Source organism: Thunnus maccoyii, chromosome 19 (assembly GCF_910596095.1).
Source record: "Thunnus maccoyii chromosome 19, fThuMac1.1, whole genome shotgun sequence".
NCBI lineage: Eukaryota > Metazoa > Chordata > Actinopteri > Scombriformes > Scombridae > Thunnus > Thunnus maccoyii.
Genome location: NC_056551.1, coordinates 8,662,975 through 8,677,500, shown reverse-complemented (window position 1 = coordinate 8,677,500; position 14,526 = coordinate 8,662,975). Strand labels below are relative to the sequence as shown.

The following is a 14,526-nucleotide window of genomic DNA, read 5'->3' as shown; positions in this document are numbered from 1 at the left end:
ACAGGTTCAAATCTTGTAAAATCTTACCGACAAAACTTTTCAAACACCTTTGAGCAATGTAGTGAACTCAGAATAAGAACATCATCTGCATATAAAATGTAAAAATGCTTTAGTTGATGTGTTTGCTAAGTTGAAATACTGTGCAAAGAGCAGCATGAATAAAAACTGAACAAAAGAAAACTTTGGTGTTAACTGTGGTATTGCATGCATTTTCCTTTAGAAAGCTTTATTACTATTTTTCAGAAAGTGACACATTAGATAGAGATTGTGTTGGGCTGTGGCTACTTGGAAAGAGGGATTTAGAAGTGTGTGTGTGTGTGTGTGTATGTGTGTGTGTTTGTGCGTGCGTGTGTGTGTGTGTGTGTGTGTGTGTGTGTGTTTCCAGGGCCAAGACAGGCTATCAACCATCTATCCATCCTTTGTAACGATCAATATTTATAAACCCCCGAGGATCTGTGGTATGAAGCATATGAACGAGCAATGGAGTAGAGCAGGACCGACCACCACGCAAACACACACTCACACACACACACACACACCTATATAAAAGCAGCGACATATTAAAGTGCACATGCAATCAAGCACACAAATGACAGAGAAAAAGAGCGAGAACATAAAGAGAGTAGAGGTTTAGCAGATTGTCAATATTTGTCAGAAAATTTCATAATCACATAAAGAATATTGTAATTAGTTTCTCAGCGTCGCTCCCAGTGTGATTTGATTAAAGGCAATTTACTGTATGTGAAATCAGGTGAAACAATGACTATTGATTATCATCGCAATTCTGCATTTTATTACTGGCTCAATAATGAGATAGTGGTTATCAGATATAAAATAAACAATTTCAAGAGCTGTTTGCACATGATTACCTATGTTTTTCTTTATTATCTATTACAATTTCTTTTTGCTTACAAGCAATTGAACAGTTGCATAAGGCAAAAAGGTTGCCACTATGGAATAACACTTTGTTTGCTTTTACTTCAGAAAGTTTAAAATTTTAAAGAGAATATTTTAAGCTACAACTACAGAATGACCAATTTTAGTGAACACTAAAGTGCTTTATGGCCCATGTAATTGGGACTTTTCTAGATTTCTCAGAGATTACTTTCTGACCTATCTGCTGTATTAGTGTTTTACAAAGAATATTCTACAAATACTGAGCACATGCATGTTCCCAAGAAGATAGACCCCCTTCCCAATTCTGACACTAAAAGAGCTTCAATTGCCACTCTCAGAACAAACTGTCTGACTTGCGAGATTAGCAGATTGCCATGAATGTTTCTCAGCACAGTCATACTCTCAAGAGGGTAAACCATCTTGAATTGAATGAATCCATGCTCTTTCCTCCAGCGTCACACCAGGACAAGCTAATCTTTTAGCCTCATTACTACTACAAGCAAAACTCAGACATCGAGAAATATAGAGAAATGGTTGGGAATGTTAAGAAGTAAACTCATTTTAGATACAAATTAATATTATCCCTTAAACATCAGAATTATCAGTAATATGTTTCCTGTGATGTATCTGTGTGACATGGCTAATGTGTCAAAGAAGTCAGTTGCCTGCAGGTAAACACACCGTCACACTGGTGCAGTTGACCCAAACTATCCGCCATAATTATGACAACATCTGAGACATTTCAGTGACTACTAGCTGTTTGCAGCTTTGTCTTAACATTCAACAACACACAGCCACACGCAGGCTCAGACATCGCATAGTCATCCTGGCATGTGCACAGTTTTTCTGTCACACAGTGCACCTTTTAATGTGTGTTTTGCGCGATCAGAGCAGGTGGAAACATGCCGTGTAATTAACATGTCATAATCAATGTGGGGGAGTTTGACACCTTGTAGTCACTGTGTGGAGATTAGCACCCATAGCCCCAGGACACACACACGCACACACACACACATTTGGAGAAGGACATTTTCGACATGCCCACACACAAGCAAACAAGGCAAACAAACACGCACGCATGCTCACACACAGAGGCACAAATACGGCAGAGAGCACAAACATGTACGCGTGTTTGTGCACCTGGCTGCTCAGCTGCTCAGGTTTGCGTACACACCAGAAACACACACATACGCACACACAGAGGGCCTGTTTAATATCATTTACATAATGAGAGAGCAGCCACAGTAATAGCTTTTCCTTTCTCTTATTATCATAATTTCACCCTGGGCGCCAAATGACAGAAAAAGAGAGACAGAGAAAGAGAGACAGAGAGAGAAACACAGCAGCAGCGTCTCGTCCTTGTTACCTTGAAACAACTCTTCCTCAATGTCAAGGCCAACTACCCCTCTGTCTCCCTCTGTTTCTGTCTGTCTCTCTGTATTTTTCTTTTGTCCGGTTTTTGTTTCTTACGGCTGATGATCGTCATTCTCTTCCATATCAGTCGATTTGATCGCAGACCAGATAATATTAAGACATTCAATTAAAAAAGTATAATTCATATTAAAACAATACTTTATTAATATGGGTATTCACACGAGGGTTCATGGTATTAATAGGTCACAATGCAGAAAATGTATGCAAAAATCACATAAAATGACCAATTTAAAGACCTGATCTCCACTGTTATGCATTACATCAGTCAAAACTCTTCACATATATAAAACAAAAACTTGTTAGCGATTCCAATCAAATTGTAATCAAGAGCTAATTTGGACAACAGTGTTTTGTAAACCAATAACATAATATGATTGCATCATCATGATCATATCATCACAGTATGACTGAAAGTCATTCAACAAATTAAGGTTATCAAATCCTGTTAACATGATACGTTTTAGGGAAAAAAAAGTCTTTTGTACAAATGACGTTTTCAAATGAAAGTCATTTCTTGCTACGACTATATATAAGAATAAACATGCACATATCTTCTAAAGTGACACGCAAACTGATTTAGTGTTGAAATTCATCATCAATCTAATATTTATTGAATGTATTAACAAAATGAGACCATCCACAATAGAAAAAGTGTTCCAGCTCTAAATAAAATCTTAAAAGTTGAAAAAAAGTTTGCACATCTCTCATGAAAGTGTTATGGCAATTAAATAAATCTCCCTATGGGTACATCATACCATTTGTTTTTGAATAAAGGATTGAAAATAAAAAAAGGATGTGGACTAGAGATATAAACAAAGGCATATGGTCACTGTGTTTTCCTACATGCTGTATACTGGTGAGGTCCTTCCTGCTCATTCAGCTTTAGTCTCTTTCTGTCTTGCGTCTACTGTAACAATACACCACAAAACCACACATACCACAATCTCAAAACGCAGGTACATTTTTAAAATCAATGTGTAAATGTCTGTGAACTCTTATAAAGCTCCAAAGTGGGTTCAGATTCTACTGAAATCTAAAGAGTAAAAGACATATCAGAATCTTGTGTCTGTGTGTGTCTGCAGAATATCATTGATTTCTGACAAAAATAAGATAAAAAAAAGACCATGTTTCATCTGTGAAAGAGGGATCAAGTGTTGGACACTGAAAAGAAAGAAAAGCAGAGGAAGAGAGGAGGAAGAGGTGGGAGGAGGAGGATGCATTGGTATCTCTGCTTTTTCTTTTTTGTTGTCTCCCGACTCTCCTGTTTTCTCCTCCTCATTTTCCTATTCAATCTCCTCTGCTCCTCACCCCTTTTTTCTCCCTCGTTGCCGCCATTCTTCTCCTCTTCTTTAGTCTCTTCTCCCTTTCTCCAGATTTTCTCCCTCTACCCTGTCCATCCTCTTTTTCCCCTTCATCGTCTCAGCTACTTATATCTGTTCTCACCCCCTGCCCCCTCCTCCCATACCTTCCAACTCTCTTCATCTTTCTCCTCCTGTACTGTTTTTGGTTTTCTGCCTTAATCACAAATTTTTTTCTCTCCTCTTTGTCTTTTCTTTGTTTTTTTCTCTGTCTTCCCTCTTCTCTCTTTCGCTTCCCTTTCATGCTTCCTCTCTTGCCCTCATTTCTCACCTCCCCTCACCTTGGTCTTTCATGTCCTCCTCCTTACTCTCTTCTTTCCTCTCATATCCTTTTCACATCTACTCCTTGCTTCCAACTTCTCTCCCCTCACTTTCTTCTTCTCATTGTTCGATGGTCCTCCCTATTCCCTTTCCTCCTTAACCCTCTCTCCCCTTTTCCTTCCTTTCTTCAATCCTCTTTCCTTCCAATTTATCCTCACCATGTCTATCCCCCCTTCCCACTTTTCTCCCTTCACCCCTTTCTTCCACCTGCCTCTCTCCTCATTACGTCCCTCTCGTTTCTCTTCTTTTAGCTCATATCTCTCTCTCTGCCTTTCTCATCCTTCCATCTCCCATCTTATTCTTTTCTCTTTCCTCTCCTCTCTCTTTCCTCAATCATGTCTCTTAACCTTCTTCCCTTCCTGCCATTCATTCCCTCCTCCTCCTCCTCCTCCTCCTCTTTCCCTCCTCTCCTCCTCTGTATCGACAGAGGAGGCATGCATTTTGCTAAAACATTGGCTGATGAATCATTGATGTTACTGTTGAGGTTTCAGTGGCGCAGGGGCAGCCGGATGTAAATAAGTGAGGACTAGGTATGGGGTATAGCTAGCTGATATTTAGCCCTCCCTCTGAAACATTGATGAGATATGCTTGTGTGTATATGTGTATGTGTGTGCAACTGTGAAGGCTATTTAAGAAGGCCAGATATGACAGTTGTTTACAACTTGGGGCTAGACACTGAAGAACTAAGGGAGGAAGGGAGGGCTGAAGAGAGACGGGATGAAGGATGGATGAATGGTAGAAAATGGGGGACGAGGGAAGGTAAGCAGTCAAGTCAAGTCAATTTCATTTGTATAGCACCTTTCATACACAATGGCAGTTCAAGGTGCTTAACATCAGCATAAAAATATTGATCAGCATGATAAAACCGTTTTAACAATTCATTCACATTCACAAAAATAAGAAAAATAAATAAAACGAGTTAAAAATCAGTTGAAAAACGAGCAGGATATTCCTGAGAAAACTAAAAGGTTTTAAGTTTTCTTTAAGGGAGGGAGAGAGGGGGGGAGAAAGAGTTGTAGATAATGTTACTTGTCTAAGACAGACATGTCAGTATAATAGCATGCACACACACACATACACACACACACACACATGTATAACCATAGATGCCTATACATGCTTCAACATGCACTTCAGCAAAGATCTATGCAACATAACAAAATCAAACCCTCTAGCTACTCCTTTTTGACACTTCATTACTACAAGTATCAACACTCACTGTTCTCTGTGCTATGTGACTCCAACACAAGTTATGGATGATGAATTTCAAAATGTCACACGGCATATTGATGGAATAAACAACCAAAAAAAATAGTCAACAAAAAAAATACCAGCAGTCAAAAAGATAGCTTTTGTCTGCCTCCATGCCCATTTACTAGTGATGTAACGGAACATAGTTGATCTGTGACCTGTATGGATTGCCCCCTATGGTTCAGCACGCCTGTGAACCGTGGATTAATTGCAAAATTTAATGTCTCATTGGAGACAAAGTAAACAAACTGCTGTAGCTACAAGTCATGGAAGAGCAACAACCGAACCAGCATCTAACGGGTCTGAAGTGACATCTGCAGGTATGTTTATACTCTGTTTTATGTGTCGACACAGATTTTGTTTAAACATTGGACATCTTGAATATTGTTTTCATTTAAGACCATGGGCAAAAGTTCCTTGCTTTAAGTGTTTTACAGAATAAATGGAAAGGAAAGTTATATTTGTAGCCCCCTCCATTTTTTTTTTTTTGCTGATCCGAAAAATGATCCAACCCATTACTTTAAACCGTGATCTGAACCATGTGTTTTGTGATCCATTGCACCCCCACCATTTAGCATAGTGACCGTTGTGTTGCTGTATATTACACTATCTGAACCATATGTTTACCTAATCTGAACAAAATTATGGATAATGGTTATATATACTTCCAGTTCCATATTTCTTCTTGGCTTCTTCACTTCACTCACCATTTTTCTCAGTTCTGTTCTTTATTTTAATTAATTAATTAATTAATTGCAATTTCTTTGGCTGTTTTTATTGTCATTCTGCCTGTAATAATGTCCAAAATAATATACCAAACATACAGTTTTAACCTTAAAATGAATGTCTTATTACATGCCATAAAGACTAAAAACACTACGACACTAAAATAAAATAATCAACCATACAAACAAACCCTAATTAACACTGAACTACTGTAACATTGATATTAGTGATGTCAAATAAGTCATTGCATCTCTGACAGATGATGCAGAATACCTGCAATATGATTCAGCATTTCAGTCGTTTCCATTTAAAGTAGTGTTGACTTGGGGATTCTTCCAAAGTGTCTTCACATGTGATGGATTTCCTAATCTTTAGAGACATTTAGCCCTCACGAGGACAGATTTTCTAAAACTCACACAGACACACACACACACACTCACCCTATCATAACCAATCACTGTTCCACACCTTCACTTAAAGCACTTTTCGGGCCTCTTAGTGCCTCCCTCCCTCCCTGCACTGAGCACCATTAATACAGTCATTTAGTCCACTAATACATCAGTGTGGTCAGTGTTGTTACATTATGCATCAGCTGAGGTCAGTGTGCGCTGAACTGTGCCGGTCTCGACTCTAACCACACATTGTAAAGACATTATCTTTTTCCCACAGAAAACACCAACGTAATGATGAGTGAATTAAGAAGACATATCCATAGATGAGCATATACTTTATACACACAGGTTAAGTGTAAATATGAATTGACCATTCACACTTATAAATAACAGAATGTATCTACATATCCATATTTAACATAACACATAATATAAATTTGCTATCAAAGTTACACAGGTGCAATAACACATGCAGAATGTTATATTCAAAATTCAGTTTTTTAGGATAACTTGAAACTGAATGCAATGAATTAAAATCAGACAAGCATTTTAACTATACTATTATATTCAGTTGTACCACATGAGATTGAGCTCTCTGAGGCACAAATTCTGTTTGGAAAAGCAAATGAGTGCAAATTCGATCCAAAAGTGCTTACAGCAGAGGAGGTAAGACACTTATTAGTTAGAAAAATTTAAAACACAGACGAAAGCAGATCATATAAGTGGGGGAAACAGAAATAGTACCAAAGACACAGACAGACAGACACAATTATTCAGGGAGGGAGATAGAAAGCCAGCTCTGCACAGAAAGGTTTGATGCAGTAGGGATAGAAGCCAGGACCAGAGACGATGCTAACCAATAAACCACCATGCTGCCTCTTAAAGATGTCATCAAATTAAACGACTCCCCTTTCAAGACAAGACAGGAGGTTATTTTTCGAGTCACTTACGGCTGTGTAACTTACAGGCCTTAACAAGCTGAGTGACCAACTTATATTCTTCTTATACTTATATTCTATATACAAACTGCAAAATACCAGAAAAAAAACTTAAGTGACTTTGATTCTATGTTTGTCTGCTTCTCCCAAATCAGATTTTTAGCAAGAAGCTTAATTACACTCCATGTAATACCTAAACAAGTTGACTTTATGAATGGGATTCATTTGCCTTTGATTATGAGCATGTACAATTCTAATTTCTGCAGTTCAAATGAAATCACTACTGGCACTCGTCTCTATGCACATAACAAACACACACATGCACACACACACACACACACACAGCTCTTAACCACACAGCAAAGCCCCATTATCTTTTAACCACAGAAAACAACAGCGCCTTAAGGTTAAAAAACCAAACTCTCTGAAGCCCATTAGCTATTCACCGCAGAGCAGAGCACTTTAGACTGGTGTTTTACAGTTAACCACTGTTTCTAAAGCACATTACCTACTTACCGCAGTGTGTGTGTTTGTGTGTGTGTGTGTGTCTCTTGTATGTCTTTGTGTCTCACTGTTTGACCATGTGTACGTGCATTTGAATATCTGCGTGAGTTACTGAGTATGTAAGTGTGACTGTGTGTTACTGTTTCCTGACTGTGTGTCTTTGTGTGTGTGTACATGTAATATGACACTTTAATGAAAGGAAGAGAAAGACTAGGGTGAAAGAGACAGAAGCATGAGAGAAGAGAGACGACAGAGGAGAACAATATTGAGCGACATAAGAGGGAAAAAAAACTGCAGAGTATAAAGACACACAGACGCACGACGCACATGGACATCAATACTGTCAAACCACAAAGTCACATCAGACACACAAGACAATACCCAGACTGTGTTACAGTGAGTGACGGAGGGATCAAAACCAGAGGAAGGCAGGGAGAGGGGCACAGAAAGAAAGAAAGAAAGAGAGAAAGAAAGAGGATGACTATAACATGTGATAACAGGCATACACAGATAAAGAAAGTGAAGCAGATTTTAGAGAAAATCAGAAAGCAAATCAGATAGAGAAGATATAAACTACAAAAAAAGAATAGAAATAAGTGTGGAGAGAGGACAGAGAGGGGTGAAGAAAAAAAAAGGAAAAAAGCATTTTTCTTTTAGTATTTTCAACTCTACTTGTAGCCCTTTTCATTTTATTATTATGAGGAGCATTTGTTACAATGCCTGACTGGCTTACTTCTTTTGCATGTCCTGTTCATTTATTTGACCATTATTTCTTTCTTTATTATAGCTTTGAAAAAATAAAAGGATGTAATAACAACAACGTCTATTGAAAATGAACAGATGGAGAGAAAAAGAGAGAAAAAGCAGTGGAAGTGGAATTCAGAGACAAACGAAAACAGACCCAGGGAGAGAGAGAGAGAGAGAGAGAGAGAGAGAGACAAAGACAGAGAGGAAGAGAGAGAAGTGAAAGAGAGCGAGTTAACAGTGAAATTCAAAGTGAGAAACTACAACGAGGCGGCAGCAGTACATCTTGATCAACAGATGACTGATCATATCAGTGCTGGCCATCTTTCACCAGCCGCTGTTTGACGACACAACGTGACCCCCGTACACACACACACACACACAAACACATGCAGACACACACTAGCACACACACGCACACATCCATTTCCCCCGACGTACCCCGAGGCGGGAGCATCAATAACGTATGGCCTGGCCAGGGGCCTCCATTCACACACACACACACACACACACACACACACACACACACACACACACACACACACAGCCACAAACATTCATTCATTCACACAAATGCACACAAGCATGTGCGCAAATACACCCCCATACGTGACACTCTTTCACATATTCATGCATTCATTCGAACACACATACACACACACAAAAGGTGGTCAGGGTAGAGGAGAAAAACAGAGGAATCAAATGAACACACACATACAAACCATAACCCCACAATATGGCTCTGTGCCCTCAGGCCTGAGGTCTTACCCCTACCCCCGGACCCCCTGCCTTCCTGCTGCGCCGCTGCAACACCTCTGTGTTTAGTGACAGCTAAAATGAGAAAATAAGAAGTGAATAAAAAAGGAATATATAAAAGGTAAAGGTGAGATGAAACGGAAACGGTAAAAACAGAGAAGGAGGGAAGAATGGAAAGAGGCAGAGTAAGAAAGACAGGAATTAGAAAGACAGAACCTTGATGTGTATGTCTATGCAAATTTTGTACAAACTTTGGAAAAAAAACCAACATGTTAATCAGATGGGTTTTCATCAGCTGGCAAATACATTTGAAGACAATGAATGAAGGAATTTGATGTTTTTAAGTCATTATTGTTATTTAGCTAGAGTGCCATATTTCATTCTTTCATTGGTAGGCTGGCGTATAATCAAATTCATTATGATTTATTTTTAATATTGAATATTGAAATCACAGTTTCAATAGAATACAGTTGAAATGCATTACAAGACTCTGGGGTAGTTGAAGCTGTTGCCTTAATTGCCTTATAACTGTCTCTGTCATCCCTCTGGATGGGTTTCACATCTTTGCAAATGCAGCACAGTCATAACAATTGTAATATTCTTCCACAGCTTGTATCATATCATAATATCATAAGGACAATGTCAAGTGTGTGACTTTAGCAGCAATCTCTGCATGTGGTTTTTGTTTTACACCACTGACAGTGTCTGTCAGAGCTATAGGAATGTCTGTCTTGAACAGACTGATTCCTACATATCCCAGGATGCTCAACAGTCCTCAGAGAGGGGTTGTTGACTGCAGCTGTAAGTTTTGATGTAAAGCATGTGATGGTGTGAGTAAAGTGTTAACAAGTCAACTTCAGTAAGAGTTACCCCCTAAACCAAAACAAAACATGTCTTATGTTTGTGGCTCATTCTGCTTGTTTTCTGCTTGATGTACAGATTTCTCCCTATGTGAATGTAGAACAAAAACTTTAAAAGAAACATTAAAAAAACTTTAACAATACTGTGAAGTGTCAAGACTTGAGTCACAAGCATGGAGTTCTCATGTGGGCATCGGTTTAATTCAGAGACGACTGTTAGAGATGATAAAAAAAGAGCTACAGCATCACTAAGCTAGTAAAGAATTTATTCTAATTACTTATCATGAATATATCAAATAGAAGAGATGGACTGAACATGGTGAGCTGGAAGCGGATCAAAAAAAGAGAATACAAAAAGGGGTTAATGAAAGAGTATGAAATGAGATGAACAGAAAAGAGGAGGAGGTCGGGGAGGTGGATGGACGGTGGCTCAGTGTCTCCAGCCTTGTGTCTGACAACTCCGAGTGTAATAGGAGTGTACTTTAACACCTGGGGCCACCACAAGCAAGCGTGCACATGTTCATATGAGGTCTTTCACTGTTCATTCGTTCTCTTTCATCTTTTAGTTATATTACAGTCTTTCTGTCTCCTTTGTTTGGTTCTCCTTTTTTCCTATTCCTCTGATGTTATTAAACAAACACACCTGGTGTCTAGTTACTTGAGGGCACACATGGGTTCTGTACACTCTTCAAACACAACGGTAGCTCTAGATCAATTCTTCGTAGCACACATCCAATCATCTTACATCTCCGTCTTCTTACCTCTGAGTATGTCTCTTTGTTCGCTGTTTCTTCATGTCCACTTCACTGACACTGTAGTTACTAACACTGTTGTCAAGACTGATGTACAATCAAAGGGGATCTAGAGAAGGGAAGAAATTCAGAAGGAAAGAAATATCACCACTGGTCATTTTTCAATAGTCTACAGTACTGCAGACTCAAGTTTTTTATTCTCAGAATAGAGTTTACCCACCTGTAGCCCAAACTTAGGTTTCAGGCTACTAAAACCACACTACAGTTGACTAGTTTGTCAACACTGTAAATCAAGTTGTTTTACTTGTCAACATTCAAACATTACAAACATTTGCATGTGATGAACATTGTGCTGATTTTACTTTGAAAGTGATGAGTACTTGGTGGGCATCATGGGCTACTCTGGAATGTTTGTATTTGTTATTTCTAAATATAATACTGCAAAAAATATTTGACTTAAGAGTAGTCATGTAGCTAAAAGATTTCAATTCTCACAAATATCTGAGCTGAGTCAGCTATTTTCAGCACCTCAGACCAGAACAAGAAATATATACATAAACACACCCATCACACAGGTGGTTGTAACCTGCATAATTAAAAATCAATCTGTTTCCAGACTGGACCAATGAGAACAGTGCTGATACTCCCCTGGAGGACAAAGTGTACCTCTATGAAAAGGTCCAAACAAGACAGAAAACAAAATAAATTAAAAAAAAAAAAATCTACTTCATCACACAACTTCAATAAAATACATGAAGCACATAAATTATCCAAAATGGAACCAATTGTTATAGAAGGTACATGTACCTTGGAGTTGACATCTGGCACCCGACTTTCAAAAACCCTGCAAATTGTCAAATAGATCTCAACCAGTGTAAGGCAGTCAAGTGTAGAAGCGTTCGGTTTGTGCCGATGTGGGCCCAGCACCTCTAAACATAATGTTTATGTAACTATTTGTACTTGGCATTTACCAAATGTATCACTGACACAGAAACAAATTAAACTGATCTACAGTAGGCAAGGTCCAGCCTCCTCTGGGAAGCACGGCCCACCCATGACTATTTAATAATAGAAACAAATTTGCTGCACATAAAGCCGTCTCTGCTTCTTAATTGGACTCCTTAGTTATTCCTGTTAATGTTAAATACTGGCAGAGAGGGTTTAAAGACTCACAACACACACACACACACACACACACAGACTCACACTTACACACACATTTAGGTTGTATGGCTGGATGAACTATGCACACAGACACAGATACACATATACACACACACACACACAAAAACGATGTTATAGGTAAGCTAACACACACACACACACACACACAGAGGATAATTATTACCTTCATATGCAAACGCCTGCAGTGCCCGCCTGGCAGCCTGACGTTTTTTTTAAAGTGTGTACTTTTCTTATTTAATTAATTAAAACAATCGTCAATGAACTTTAAATTAGTCCAGCATAAAATAATCATTTCCGCTCTGTGTGTGTGTGTGTGTAGCTACTGTATCTGTGTGTGTGTGTGTGTGTGTGTGTGTGTGTGTGTGTGTGTGGTGGGTGTGTGCATGCGTGTGTGTGTTAATAATTAGCAGGCAGTAAAGCGGCTGTGTTAATTGCATTTAGGATCCTGCCTGGGGAGAGAGAGAGGGGAGGAACAGAACGAGAAAGAGAGAGAGAGAATGAGGGAGAGAGAGCAAGAGAAAGAGCCAGAGAAAGAGAGAGAAAGAGAAAGAGAGGGGAGAGAGAAAGAGACTATCTCTCATCTCTTGTTCCTGAAATAGAGAATTCCCATGTATTGTGAGATATAAAATGGAGCGTGGAGCCCTCGGGAGCAGGCAAACACACACATACTGTCTCTCTCACACACTCACTCTCTTTCTCAAACACACACACACACACACACACACACACACACACACGCACACACAGACACATACACACACAGCCCCTGGGAGGATGGAGCTAACCTTAATTAGCCTAACACTGTGGTGAAATTGATTGAAATGCAGAACATCAATTATTAAGCCTAACTGTTTTCATAACCCCACACACACCCCACCATGTAGCGCATGTAGGGGGAGGGAGGGGAGGTATGATAGGGGTGTGGAGGTGTGTGTGAGGATAAGAAAGGAAAGGTGTGAATGTGTGTGTGTGTGTGTGTGTGTGTGTGTGTGTGTGCGCGCTCTACAGTATCAAATCGCTAAGAATAGTAACAAGATAACGTGAAAACATTCAGCGTATATATAGATTTTACACATTGAAAAACACAGCGTAGTGCACAGACGGACACATTTCGACACACACACAAACATTCATGTGAATCATATTGCAATTAAAAAAAAGTTTGTCGAACAAGACCATCTCTCACCGTGCTTGTAAAAGGTTGAAAAGGAAGCAACACCACCTTAAAGACTATGTGGCAACTGCTTTGAATGAAGTCAAGATGCTTTTTGACAGGGATCATCACAAAAGTCTACTTAGCAAGTGTAGAAAGTCTTCTGATGGTTGAAATGCACCAGCAGCTTCTTTTCACTTCAGCACTCTGGATGTGACTATGATCACCTTTACTATGAATATCCTCAAAAAATGAAAGTTATTTTAATTTTTTATCTACTAATTTTTTATCTTTTTTATTGTTTTATTGGTTTTGTTATTCTCTTATACACATATCAAAATGGTTTAGGTGATTTAAAGTCCCACGTAATGCAACAACATTATTATATTAATTAGAAAATTATTACTTGATAAGAGGTTTTACATGTTTAATAATTACAAACTAGCACATTCATAATCTGTGTATCATTAAGCAATAATAGAAGGGAGTTCATTTTGCTAATCTGTGGCTTCTGGCCTTGAGCTAATGACTGCAGCCAACCAGTGTAGCATGACCATAGTGTATTATTTCATAGCAGGAAAAACACAGGTGTAATTAATAACATTCATTTCATTTCATTTAGATGTCCCAGTTCCATGAACCTGATGTTGTGCTGGTTGGTTCTCTGTCATGATTTATACTTTGAAGATTAACTATGTCACAAAAAGCATGAAAGCATATTTAGATTTTGCAAAGCTATCAGCTAAGCCTGACATTTCCCATCCACATAGAGTGCTCACATAGTACCAACTTACTGCTGTACAACCTCTAACGACCGCTGCTGTTGTCCAGTGACCTTTTGAACCCAACCTGAGTGCAGGTCACGAGCGGGTGACGGTGATGTCATTGCAACCACAAACGTGCTTCCTGCTGGTTTATCTTAATGGCCTGTGGTTGGTTGAACCGTTTTTGGGATAATGTACAACTCACAGGTGACCAATAAGAATAAATGATGTGTTTGAGCTACACTTCTTGAATTGATTCGTGGCAAACTGATCTCAAACTAAATGAGTTTAAAAAAAAAAAAAAGACCAACAATGCCAGAACGACTCTGCCATTAGCATCACGGGTTAGAGAGCAGCTGGTTAGTCAGGGGCTTGACTGTCACTTCATCCATTTGGGACTGTAAACCAGCTCAATGGTACTGAAGTGGACTAGTTGTGGTTTATTTATTGGCTTTAACAGTGATACCTCCAGGCCTAAGCCATCGAGTACG

General features: G+C 38.9%; 1 protein-coding gene across 4 annotated transcripts in view; it reads right to left on the bottom strand.

Annotated features, from left to right (window-relative positions):
- Positions 1-14,526, bottom strand: part of skor2 (SKI family transcriptional corepressor 2) — a 117,249-nt gene that overhangs the window by 97,640 nt on the left and 5,083 nt on the right. For all 4 annotated transcript variants that reach the window (XM_042395248.1, XM_042395247.1, XM_042395246.1 and 1 more), the window contains one exon: positions 10,943-11,042. The gene's annotated coding sequence lies outside the window, so the exon portion shown is untranslated. The remainder of the gene's footprint in view (positions 1-10,942; positions 11,043-14,526) is intronic.